Source organism: Alnus glutinosa, chromosome 11 (assembly GCF_958979055.1).
Source record: "Alnus glutinosa chromosome 11, dhAlnGlut1.1, whole genome shotgun sequence".
NCBI classification, from domain to species: Eukaryota; Viridiplantae; Streptophyta; class Magnoliopsida; order Fagales; family Betulaceae; genus Alnus; species Alnus glutinosa.
Genome location: NC_084896.1, coordinates 2,089,155 through 2,101,894, shown reverse-complemented (window position 1 = coordinate 2,101,894; position 12,740 = coordinate 2,089,155). Strand labels below are relative to the sequence as shown.

Genomic DNA, 12,740 nt, shown 5'->3' with positions numbered 1-12,740 from the left:
GAAAAAAATTTTACATCATGCCTAATGCACCGATTGATGCGATCAAACGGATCGCAATGATGGACCTCGGGCATAAGCGAAAAAATCTCAAGTATAGAGTGAAGAAAGGTTTTAATATACAAAACAGTGATACTCGTGAGTCAATTATTGGCGCGACGCCCAACGTCACAGAGTTTGATGCAAAGGACATCGAGATTACCATCGACACATGGTTGACTCCGGGAGATAAGGTAATTATAACAACAAATGTCACTAATTATTAATATCATGTCTTTCTACTTTCAAAAACTCATGATACCGTATTTGTTTATAACAAAAATTGTGTAGGTAAGGGCTGAAAAGAATAGACAAATCTCCAAAAGCAGCAATAAGATATTTCATACATCTGGCTCGAAGAGCTACGCCATAGTTGCAAAAGAGCTGGTATGTTTACTGATAGAATTTGGGGTTGATTTCACATTCTCACATTCATGATTAACTTTGGTTAATTTATAATTTTTGTTTTCAAAGGAGATATCAAAGCAAACGCCACCCACCCGAGCTGAAGTTTTTGTACTAACCCACACAAAAAGTGATGGGGTGCCTAGCTTAGTGATTGTACATGCTTAACTTAGTGATTTAATTTGTGTTTTGTTGAATTTATCATATATATTGAAATAGTATAAGTATTTACCGAAGCAATTAAATGTTTAATAATTAACACATTTACTATATATATATATATATGTTAGGAAAAGCTTAAGGAGCTGATAGCCGATGACACTGTAAGAACAAACCCTATATATCCACATGGTTCAATACTGTGGGCCGAAGATGATGTGCTTGCAATGATAATGGGAACAACAGAATACTCGGGTCATGTTTGTGGAATAGGGCTTGGGCCACTACTGGTTAGACCCACTTTTCGCTCACCTGCATCATCAGCATCACGCTTGTCCCAAGAAGCTGCATTCAATAATCGAATGAATGAAATGATGGAAAAATGGTATGAAGAAAGGAGAAAATTGAATGAACGATTGGAGGAAGATAGAAGAAGAGCGGATGAAGAGAAGAGAAAAGCGGATGAAGAGAGGAGAAGAGCATATGAAGATAGGAGAAAAACAGATGAACAGATTGCAGTACAAAGTCGAGTGATAGAGAATATGCAAAAGATGATCGAAAGTCTTGCGTCCGACAATGCAGCACTAGTGGGCAACACTTCAGCTACGCAAGACACTGAGTTACCTAATGTCGTGAGGGTGAAACCTTCAATAGCCAGTCAACCAGGTTAGCTCCCAACATGATTAACTAATTAACAAAGTGTAATTTTTTTAATCTATACGGTTGAAAATGTTACGTGAATCGTTACTAGTTTCCTATATATATATATAGTTGCGTAACGTACATTTTATCCGAATCACTAATGTAGGTGTCGTGCCCTCGACCCCGAATGATGATTCGCATAAGAGACCGTCGTCACATACATTATCTTGATATAGTAAGTGACAATACTGTTAAGACTGTTTTGTCATTTAAAGTGTATTTCTTATTCTATAGACGCATAAACTTTTGATTTTTTTAATGTATTTACTTATATCTTTTAAAAAAATATGTTTGAGGCTTCTAGGCAGTTTAAGCATGGTTTTGTAATAGTATGGTAGACTAATATAGCAACTCTAGTAGTTGTTGGGACCATGTTACAAGTATTTAGCAATGCGATTGTTTTTATGCTCATGACATTCTAGGTGCTTCAGCCAATGGTAAAGAAGTTGTATGGTAATTATTGCAATAGCAACTGTGGGTGCTCTTTGGGTCGTGTAATGTCTTTTGAAATTCTGAAGGAGATGCATGTTGTAGTTGTTGAAATTCTGAATCAATACTATAAGTAGCGCTTTTATGCAGCATCATAGATTGATTTGTTTAAGTTTTGTCATGTCATTCTAAAATATATTGTCACATGCAGGCAACTTTATCTGATATTCTTAGGCTACTTGGTATGGTTAGCCTTTGTTTATTTGTGGTGATGAAGATGGATGTGGAAAGGACTGAGTTCGATTTGATTCCAAGGTTGTTTTGAGACCGGGGCGATTTGTTTGATCGACAAGATATTTCTAGAGTGTCTTTACAATAGGTGGCAGAGATGTTGCCCTAGTGAGAGGAGTCCCAAGTATGAGAAAACCTACAGCCAATGCTTGGAGCTTTTCACTTCCTTGAGGTAAAGTGGGAGTTTTTGTTTATCAGTGGTGGCAATAGCAATTGTGTGTGCATTCTCTTGTGACATCTTTTTTCTTTGTTTTTTATTGTTGAAATGTTGTAGTTTTCTTGTTTTTTCAGATTTTGATGTCAAGGGTTGTAGTTGAAAATGAAATTTTATTTGTAGGTGAACACAATTTGAAAGTGATTTCTTCTTTAATTAAGCTTTAGATTTCCTTATAACATCCATTTTGTTCATGTTATAAGAATGCTATTTTTTTGCATTATATTTCACCTTACCATCTAGGAATTGGGGTTGAAGTACCAGGTATTAACAAAAGTGAAAAAAATAATGATTTAATTTTTTTAAAAAAATTTCGAGTCGTTTTGAGTCCTAAACGATTCCAATCATTTTGAGTCGTTTTGGACCTAAAGCGTTTCAAAACGATTTGAGCCGTTTTGAGTCTTAAACGGGTCCAATCATTTCGAGTCATTTTGGACTTAAAGTGTTTCAAAACGATTTGAGTCGTTTTGAGCTATTTTAGACACAAAACGACTCTAAACAGTTTGAACCGTTTTAATAAAACCGTTTCAAATAGCTTTGAACCATTTTAGCCAAAATTTCGAAAAACAATTGAAGCCGTTTTGATTAAAACGGCTGAAATCGTTTTGAGCCATTTTGGATCTAAAACGGCTCAAAACCATTTGAGTCGTTTTTGTTTAAAACGACTCCAAACAGTTAGAGCCATTTTTGTTAAAACGGCTCAAAACCTTGATTTCCATACCCCATGTTCTAAGCCGTTTTCAAAAAGCTGGAAAAAAAAAAAAAAAAGGGCTCTAAATGGTTTGAGCCTTTTTTAGGCCTTAAAACAGCTTAAAAAAAAAGGCTCAAAATACCCTTTTTTTTGTAGTGATATATAGCATTACTCGGTCGAGAATTGCAAATAAATTATGCTATGAGTACTATAGTTTTTACTACAAGCCTTTTATAAACTTGACGTGATAGTTTATAATTGATTAAATGATTATGCATAAAATTTTGACTTTATTGACTTGTCAACCATACACTCTTAGTTATTTTATCAATTATAGACAGTCACATCAGTTTGTAAAAAATATATTGTGGTAAAAATTGTAATATTCCCAAGCACTTTCTTTGCAGATGTTAGATGTGAAATAAATTGCATACTTACTAAGTTTCGACAATTCGATGTGTGTTTGTTTATGTTTCGTTGTTTCCAACTATTCTAGCCATCCCAAAATCTAATATTTTTGGATTCATTTCACTATCGAACAAAATGTTACTGGGTTTTAGATCTCCATTTTCATTTGAAACAAAACTAATGTTGTAGACAAAATTCAATCCCATCCCAGGAATTAAGCTAAATTAATTTCCATTCCAAACTCCATAACTCCAATAGATTTGGGATATGTTCCACTCTAAGCAAATTTGATTGCTTCCATTTGGGTCTAACCCCCCCAAGTACACACTAGGTGCTGGATCTTCTGAATTTTTCCATGAAAGGAGTAGTTATTGTTTTCAAGTAACCTTATCAATCCAAAACTTTGCACCTGGGAGCCACGTGTAAAGACCAAGAAAAATTAATTAGGAATTTAGCATTTAATAAATTGTCTTTATTAAATGATTGGACTAATAATTATATTTTAAGTGATAGTATTTATGTTAAGAAAATAAAATAAGCTTAAGATAAAATAATAAAATTAGAATAATAATAATAGATCCCAATGGAATAAATTAAATAATTAATTATATTGATAAAATATAATTGGATTAGGTGAGGTGTTATGTATTAGTTGCTAAAAGATACAATTTTAACATAGTGAGGTCTTGATGCAAATAATAATAATTGGGGCTTCAAAATAAAAATGCAATTTCCCTCTGCCACGTGTCAGCACCCGGTTGGTTGGTAGAGGATTGCCTCATCCTCTCCCAACCACCCACATGGTGACACTTTACCTTATCCCTTTCCTCTTTCTTTTCTTTTCTCTTTTCTTTCTTTTCTCTCCTCTCTCACGCACACTCTCCCTCGCGCTCGATCTCCCCATTTCTCTTCCTTTCTTTTCCTTATTCTTTCTTTCCTCTTCTCTCGGATCTTCAGTAGACTCTCACCCTCATCCTTTTCGTTTTCTTCTTTTCTTCCTTTCTCCCCTCTGTTCTATCACGCACGCACGAACACCCATCCAGATGTGAGAGAACCCGAATGTGGAGAGCAGTTCCTGGCCGGTGGTGGTGCGATTTTTGGAGCTACAATGGCTGGGCCACCGTCGGGTCATGGGAGGCAGCATCTATGGCGTAAATTCGGCTCTAATCTAGTGAGATTCATCTTCCCTTTTTCTTTGATTTTTGCTTGAATCTCCCTTGAATTTGCTTTGTGGCCAAATGGGTCTTCCCTTGGGTTCAATTTTGAGAGTATTTGAGTTTAGATGATTATGTTGCTTCGATTGGGTTAGTGTTTCGTTTGGGAGCTTGATTTATTTCCTTTGTTTCAGTTGTGTTGATTTTTGGTAGTTTTTATGGCCATTGCTCAATTCCGGTCAAGATGATTTTTGGGTTGGTGTTCGTTTTGGTGTTCGGGTATGGAATTTGTAGGATTTTTGAGGTGTTGGCCGAATGATGTATGTCTCTTGGGTTTCGGTTTGTGATGCTATATTTGTGTTTGATGATTCTAAAATAGGTTTTGAATTTGTATTTTAGAATCATTATTGATGGGTTTCTGTGGGGTTTAATTTAGGTTGAAATCCTAGGGTTTTTATGATTATTGGTTTAGAAGGCTAATTTTATAGATTTTGATTCTTGATTTTTGATAACCTATGATTGATGCTTTATTGTAAGTGGTTGATGTTTGAATGAAAAGTGATTATGAAGGGTATTTTGATGGGAATTCAGATCAAGTTTATGTTTGTAAATTGAGGATAATTGTGTTAGTTTATGGTTAAAGCCCTAATATAGATTATAGAATGTTGGGTTGGATTAGATCTTGTTTTTGAAAGGAATTTGGTAGATGATTGAGGTTTATGATTATTGAAATGTTAATGGTTTGATGTGAAGGAAAATCTTGCCACATTTGATGTTGTATTGGTGATTTATAGCTTTTGTTTTGAGGAATGTATGGGCTGATTTTGATCAGTGTTTTAATGGAATTCAAATCTGATTTAGATAAGTAGTTTAATGATGGATGGTTAATGATTATTTGTGAGGGGTTGAGCTTAATGTTTGTGGTTGATTGATTGGTATTTTGGTGTTGATTTGGAGTGAACTATGATGTTGAAGTTAATGTGTTAGATCCTTTTGGTGTAAATGGCAAATGAGGTGGAAATAGAGAATGGGTTAATGGTACTATGCAAAAGAGAGTTCAAAGGATTTTTTGGAATTTAGTAGGTTCCCTACTATGAGTTATTTTAGTGTTGTAAGTATGCTTTAAGGCTTGGGTTGATTAAGAGACCATCTATGTGGATTTTGGGTATAGGTTGGATAAATGGAATTGATTAAAGTTAGATTCTTTATTATAATCCATTTGGATGTTTAGAGGAGGATGAATTGCTAATTAATTATTAAAGTACTCATCTTGGTACTAGTGAGAATGAGAAATAAGATAAGTGATGACTAGTGTGTTTAGGTTGTATAATCTAAATTACTTGGAAGGTTAGAAACTAGTAAAGTATTAATGTAGTGATCAAGGTTAGAAGAACACAGAGTTGTGATGTCTAATATAATCTTACGTCAATAAGTACATATATAGCGACCGAATATACTTAATTAGCTTAAATGGATAAACTGAAAAAATAAATGGACTTCTAAATTTAACAGTGTGTGTGAACAATGTGCAACAAAATATTAAATGCGGAATTAAAGGAGACAAAAATTTTGTTGGTGAAGTGGAAACTCAATTAAGAGAAAAACCACTCCGGAGCAGCCAAACCCAGGATATCCACTATTCAGAAGACAAGACTAGATACAAAGCATTAACACTCATATACACCTGATGCAGTGGTCGTACCTTGCTCTCTAACGTGTAACCCAACACGAACGCCTCCCAACCAGGTCTCCTACCTGAAGGGGTCTTCAATGGAATCCTTTACCTTAGGGCCGACCCCTAAGATAGACTTCACAGCTGATCAAATCACACACTTGGCAAAGCTAGAGAGCTAGCAGATCTTCAATATCTCCCTAAACACCCTCTCTAAGCTGTAAGGAATTCACCACCGAATTCTTGCAGTTCTCAATGCCCAGGAGCCTCTATTTATAGGATGAAGGATGGAATGAGCGACTGTAATGACCGTGGCAGTGGCTTGCAGGTCATGCCCATGTTGTCAATTCTCCTTAGCATACCTTGCATCAGACTCAGAAACCCTTCATAGTCATGGTAGCTAATGGGCTTCTGCGGCTTTCTCTTGTAGCACCTTGATTTGTTCTTCTTTGATTTGCCACTTTGATAGGCAGGAACAAACTGCTACTGATGCCGTGGAGCCTGAAGTGCCGTAGGAGGTAGAGTGCCTGATGTAGCTCTAGTTGGCAACTTCCTTTGAACCTTCAACTTCTGGAGCTGTGGGCATTTGGATTGGATGTGATCGGTGATGCCGCAGTGATGACAGGTAGGCAAGCTTCTTTTGTTTGAATGCTTCTTTGTATTCTTTGCTGAATTATGATTAGTATTCTTACAAATAACATTGCCTTTACCTTTTATATGTCTCCTATGAGGAGGGACATATTTTGATGAGGAAGAATCTTCAGCTTCACTTTTCCTCAAAGCATCCTGCTTAATCCAAGGCCTGTGGGATCTCAACAAATAACAATTTGGCCTAATATGACCACTCTTCCCACAATTATGACACGTAGGGATAAACTTACCATGAGCTTGTGTACCTGTATCTTTGGATTTTGCCTTCACACAATTATTCAAGCAATAATTTTCAGAACAAGCTACATCTACTATCACATCCTTAATATCAATAGAATCTAATTGAAAATCAGAAGCATGTGAAGTAGAAGTACTCATATCATCAACAATTAAGGCAGACTTGTTAGAAATATCTGAATGAATACAAAGCATGCTTTTCAAATTATCACTTAAGAATTTTTTTCAAGAGATCTTCAAATTCTTTTAATTTATTCTCAAGTGTTTCAATAATGTTAAATAGCATGGTATTATCAGATCTCAAAGAGTCAATCAAAGCATGAGATTTAGACAACTGAACAATCAAAGATTCTTTTTCTTGCTTCACCTTTTTAAGCTCTTTTGGAAAACAATTTTATCAATTTTAGCAAAAACTTTAGAGAGCTCAATATCATGATTTTCTTCAGATAGCTGAGAGAAATCCATGCTAAAAGGTGTAATAAAAAAATAAAAGTCACAAAGAGATGAGGATCACACTCAGGAATTAAATCCTTTAAACGGAGTGTACCTACACTGATACCAATTGAAAAAAGTAAATGGACTTCTAAATTTAACAGTGTGTGTGAACAGTGTGCAACAAAATATTAAATGCGAAATTAAAGGAGACAAATATTTTGTTGGCAAAGTGGAAACTCAATTAAGAGAAAAACCACTCTAGGGCAGCCGAACCCAGAATATCCACTATTCAGAAGACAAGACTAGATACAAAGCAGTAACACTCACATACCCCTAATGCAGTGGTCGTACCTTGCTCTCTAACGTGTAACCAAACACGAACGCCTCCCAACCAGGTCTCCTACCTGAAGGGGTCTTCAATAGAATCCTTTATCTTAGGGTCGACCCCTAAGATAGACTTCACAGCTGATCAAATCACACACTTGGCAAAGCTAGAGAGCTAGCAGATCTTCAATATCTCCCTAAACACCCTCTCTAAACTGTAAGGAATTCACAACCGAATTCTTGCAGTTCTCAATGCCCAGGGGCCTCTATTTATAGGCTGAAGGATGGAATGGGCGACTACAGTGATATGTACGGACGCCGTTCGGACGGTGAACCTGGGCCGTCCGGACGGACAATTGTGTGACCAGAATTTCAGAGATTTTCCCTGAAAATCTTTCCTGTTTAAGAGCCACGTCCAGATGGTAAGACACAGTCGTCCAAACGGTCGCATGTCCGCTGCAAGTAATTTTCATATAAGGCTTTGCGCGTCCGGACCATGGAGGATGGTCATCCAGACCGATGATCTTCAACATGCAATTTCCATATCTGCTATGCGCGTGTCCGGACCATGAAGGACAGACGTACGGACGGTTTGAAGTCGAATCTGCAATTTCCATATTTGTTGCACGCGCGTCCGGACCATGCTGACAGCCATCCGGACGGTTGAATTTGAATTGCGATTCTTGCCTTATACATTAGCACGACCGAACAGGAAACCACATCGTCCGGACGGTTGTATCAATCTTCCCTTATTTTGAACTTGGAAAGAATCTGAAGCTGATAGATCACTGAGAGGCGTCCGGACGGGCTGCTGAGACGTCCGGATGGATATAAGCTAGAACAGAAGCTTCTCGATACAGTAGAGGGTCTGGACTGAAAAACACATCGTCCGGACTAATGATGCTTGGTCTGTCGGGCGTCCGAACGGGATGACACGTCGTCCAGACGGATGGAACAGAGGACAGAAGGGCGACCGGACGGGATGACACGTCGTCCGGACGGCTGACAGGAAACCTGAATTCTTCTATCTTTCACGCAGTGCAAAGTCTTTTGTGAGTGCTCTGAAAAGTGGAATCCCTGTTGACAGCATCTTTACATACAAGTGATTTTGTCCTAACAGAATGTAGCCAATTACAACTGAACATAAACTAACTATAAGACTTAATAGTTAATAATGATAACAAGACAACTTAGTACCTAATTCACTTATCCATGTACACTAAGTATTTTAGTGCATCATCGGATTAGGTTTAAGCGTTGAATGTGAATATGTATATTTGTATATATACATATGTATATATATGAGTTAAATATATATAGTTAACTTAGTAAATAAACAATAAGCTATAAAAAGGGTTAACAATAATAATATTATATAACAACAATATATAAGCTAATAAAAATAGTAAATACATATTATATTAATAAACATGATATAATGTGAACCTAAACCTAAATGATAACCTAATAATAGTTTAGGATACGTAACTAGATTTCGACATGGGTAACGCAACGGGTGAGCATGCAAATAGTTTAAGTGTCATAGAATGGGTTCCATAGCATAGCCTAAAGATACCAATGTTTGTAGGACAGTGTTCAGATTGTAGACTTCAATGGGTTCTCCAATGCAGAGTTTGAGTCATGAGTCCAATGCTGCCCAGATGAGTATTCTACTCACTAAGAAACTATTATTTTCATATATTAATGAATTGCAAAATATATGTGTTGTTTTATAAATCCGAACCAACTATATTATGACGACCCTTTTTTTTTTTTTTTTTTTGGATAAAATATTTATAAAACACAAAAAGGGTCATCACAGTGGCACGACTACGTGTCGCTCAGCCAACATACATACATGCTCCATATCATGTACCTGATATTCAGAGTAATATCTAACAGCGGAATAATCATAACGTTACATCTCATAACGGAAAGCACATCTAAATATACATGTGGTCCATACAAAAGAGCCATATACCTGTCTAACTGTTTAAGGCTACAATTCCACTAATACAAAAGAATGGCTACACAAAAATATGTGACACCTACGTCACCAGCCATATACAAAATACCCCAAAAGAGTGAACTCCATAGTCCAACTCAATACGACTGTCGCGGTGTGCTTCAATCGTAATATCCCAAATACGCAGCTACGGGGTCCTCCTCTAAGTCAGGTGTACCTGCAGTCAAATGGACATCATCTATAAGGTTGTGGGGGTTTGCCACATCCGTATAGGTGAAATGATGAGTTCACCGCCTCAGTGATATTAAACTAACTGAGTTTTCGCAAAGAACCAACTTTTCCTTTTAGTCTCGCGTACACTATAACAGCTACCAATCTATAAAATTTTGTTTGAAAACTCCCGTAGCTGATTTAGCGAACACCGACTATCAGAAAACATTTAAAACATACTATGTAGTTGGACCCATACGTAGGAGTTCCATTGGCATGGAAACGACCACGTATAAACCCACCCACAATAATACTTTTATGTTGGTAGCTCAAATGCACTTAAGTCTAACGTTATTAACTGTGATAACACTGTGCCTCAGGGCATTACAACTTCATGTCAAGCACATAGTTGTCCATGCGGTTATTAGAGTAAGACTCTGATATCCAAGCACTTCTTTCTGATGTACAACGACAATCCATCTACCTACTCCCAAGCCACACCGATATCGCAACCAATAACATCAAAACCAAGCACACTAAGCTTAAAACATGCCATCTCGCTCATTAGTACAAGCTTACTATCATTTTCCGAACATGGTTAACACGGAATCCTAGGGCATTACAACTTCATGTCGAGCACGTAGTTGTCCATGCGGTTACTAGAGTAAAACTCGAGTATCCAAGCACTTCTTACTGACGTGCCACGACAATTCATCTACCTACTCCTAGAACGCTGTATTACTCATACCGAACCATGACAATATTCTTGTTCGTCCAAGCTCAATGTTATAAAATTATGCAACTAGACGATAGCAGTATACATAAGCTCTTTTGCCATTAAAACTCTTAGGCATACTAATACGTCTAGTACAAAAACTACAATATTCTATATCATGAAAACATTATACAATTTAACAATGATATGCATGCTCATGATTGTCCTTCCATTTCTTATGTCAATCCTTTCATTCCTTGTGCTTTGTCCTTTCATTCCTTTCATTCTTTGTACTTTGTCCTTTCATTCCTTTTATTCTTATGCTCATGCTCATGCTCATGCTTTACGCTTTACAATTCAAACTCTATTCCCTATTCTTTACAAATCATGCTTTCTTCAAATACAATAAACCAATTAACATGAAACTTTATCATTCTACTATGCATAATTTAAATCCCAACCGCAGCTCACATTCAAACACTTTAAAAATAATTCTACACATTTCATTCATTCATCATTTCATAACATCATTGATATTATTTGAACATAGTTGAAACTACTCAAAACAACCAAAACAGATAATCAACATACAGTTGGTTCGAATTTATAAAACAACATATATCTTTTGCAATTCTATAATATATAAAAATAACAGTTTCTCAGTGAGTAAAATATCACCTGACTGCTTGCACACCAACACTAATAAGTCCTAGGCTCAATCCACAAAGTGCCACTATACATAACATATTGCATCAATTTAGTTTCCATCCAATAATTACACTAATTTTCACTTTAAATCGCTCAATGACTATTCTACCCATCAATTGCCTAAGCTCATACCTAATAATAGTTCTAGGCTTATCAATAAAATCCTCAATTTATACAAATTGCTAACATTAAAACATAACCCTACAAATATTTATTTATTTATTTATTTTATAAAACTCATGGTTAATTTAGGGTTATTCATCACTATCACCACAATTAGCCCATAAATTAACAACCTAATTTTTTAATAATCAAAAACCTCAATTTAATTTCATCCATTAAATTAGGGTTTACCCAAACTCAACCCCAATAACAATATTTATTAACACCATGGCATTTACTAAATGTTAATCCCCTAAAATCCTACAAATATCAAATACTCAAAAATTAGGGCTTGAGGAAAAACTTACCCAAGTTCTCCAAACTTCAACCCAAAGTTTGGGTAGCCTCAAGTAACTCCAATAAGTTCAAATACCTAAAGAATATAGAGGATTAAACTCATATTTTAGGATTTTACCCAAAAATCACAAAATCATGAGTTTAGTGTTTTACCTTAAAACAATCGGTAAGAACGTAGATCCGAGTGCAAGGATCACGTTTCCGAAAACGGATTGAAGATCCGACCGTTGGATCTTCGTAGATCGTACTTTTCTTGTTTAGAAGTACCACTTCTTTCCCTCCCTTTTCTTCTTTTTTTTTTCTTCCTTTTTCCCCCTTTTTCTTCCTCTGCCGAGTTACTGTTGCCTCCCTTATTTCTCCCTTAAGTGAGGCGCATGCGCCTCACGTTCTTTTTTTTTTTTTTTTTTTTTTTTTTTTTTTTTTTTTTTTATAACTGAAGGGCATCAGCCCTTCAGTCCTGAAATGGCCGAATGGCCATTTCAGATTCGGCCGTACGGCCTTTCAAATGAAAGGTCGTGTGGCCAAGTTTTAGTTTATATATATATATATATATATATATATATATATATATATATATATATATATATATATATATCTTTATTCATTTATTTTATTTTATTCCTTTTATTTTTGTTTTTATTTCTTATTTCTTTTGAAATTCTTAATTTTCTTTAGACCTTAAAAAATGTTTTTCTGCATTTTATTTTCTTGGCTATAATTACTAGTCTATAGGATCAAAATGAAACATTTTGTTTTGTTTTACCACACCAAGTAGACCTATTTTTTTTTTTTTTATCCAATAAACCCATTAAATATTTTCTAGGACATCACATCCTCCCCTCCTTATAAAAATTTCGTCCTCGAAATTTGGACC

At 35.8% G+C, this 12,740-nt stretch overlaps 1 long non-coding RNA gene across 1 annotated transcript; it reads right to left on the bottom strand.

The window, feature by feature from the left end:
- Window positions 1-9,624: 9,624 nt before the first annotated feature.
- On the bottom strand, window positions 9,625-12,154 carry LOC133882078 (uncharacterized). Its single transcript, XR_009902625.1, has 4 exons — window positions 12,020-12,154; window positions 11,878-11,942; window positions 11,378-11,432; window positions 9,625-10,012 (listed from the first exon to the last, which is right to left on the bottom strand). It is a non-coding gene; the product is annotated as an uncharacterized LOC133882078 (long non-coding RNA).
- Window positions 12,155-12,740: the final 586 nt, after the last annotated feature.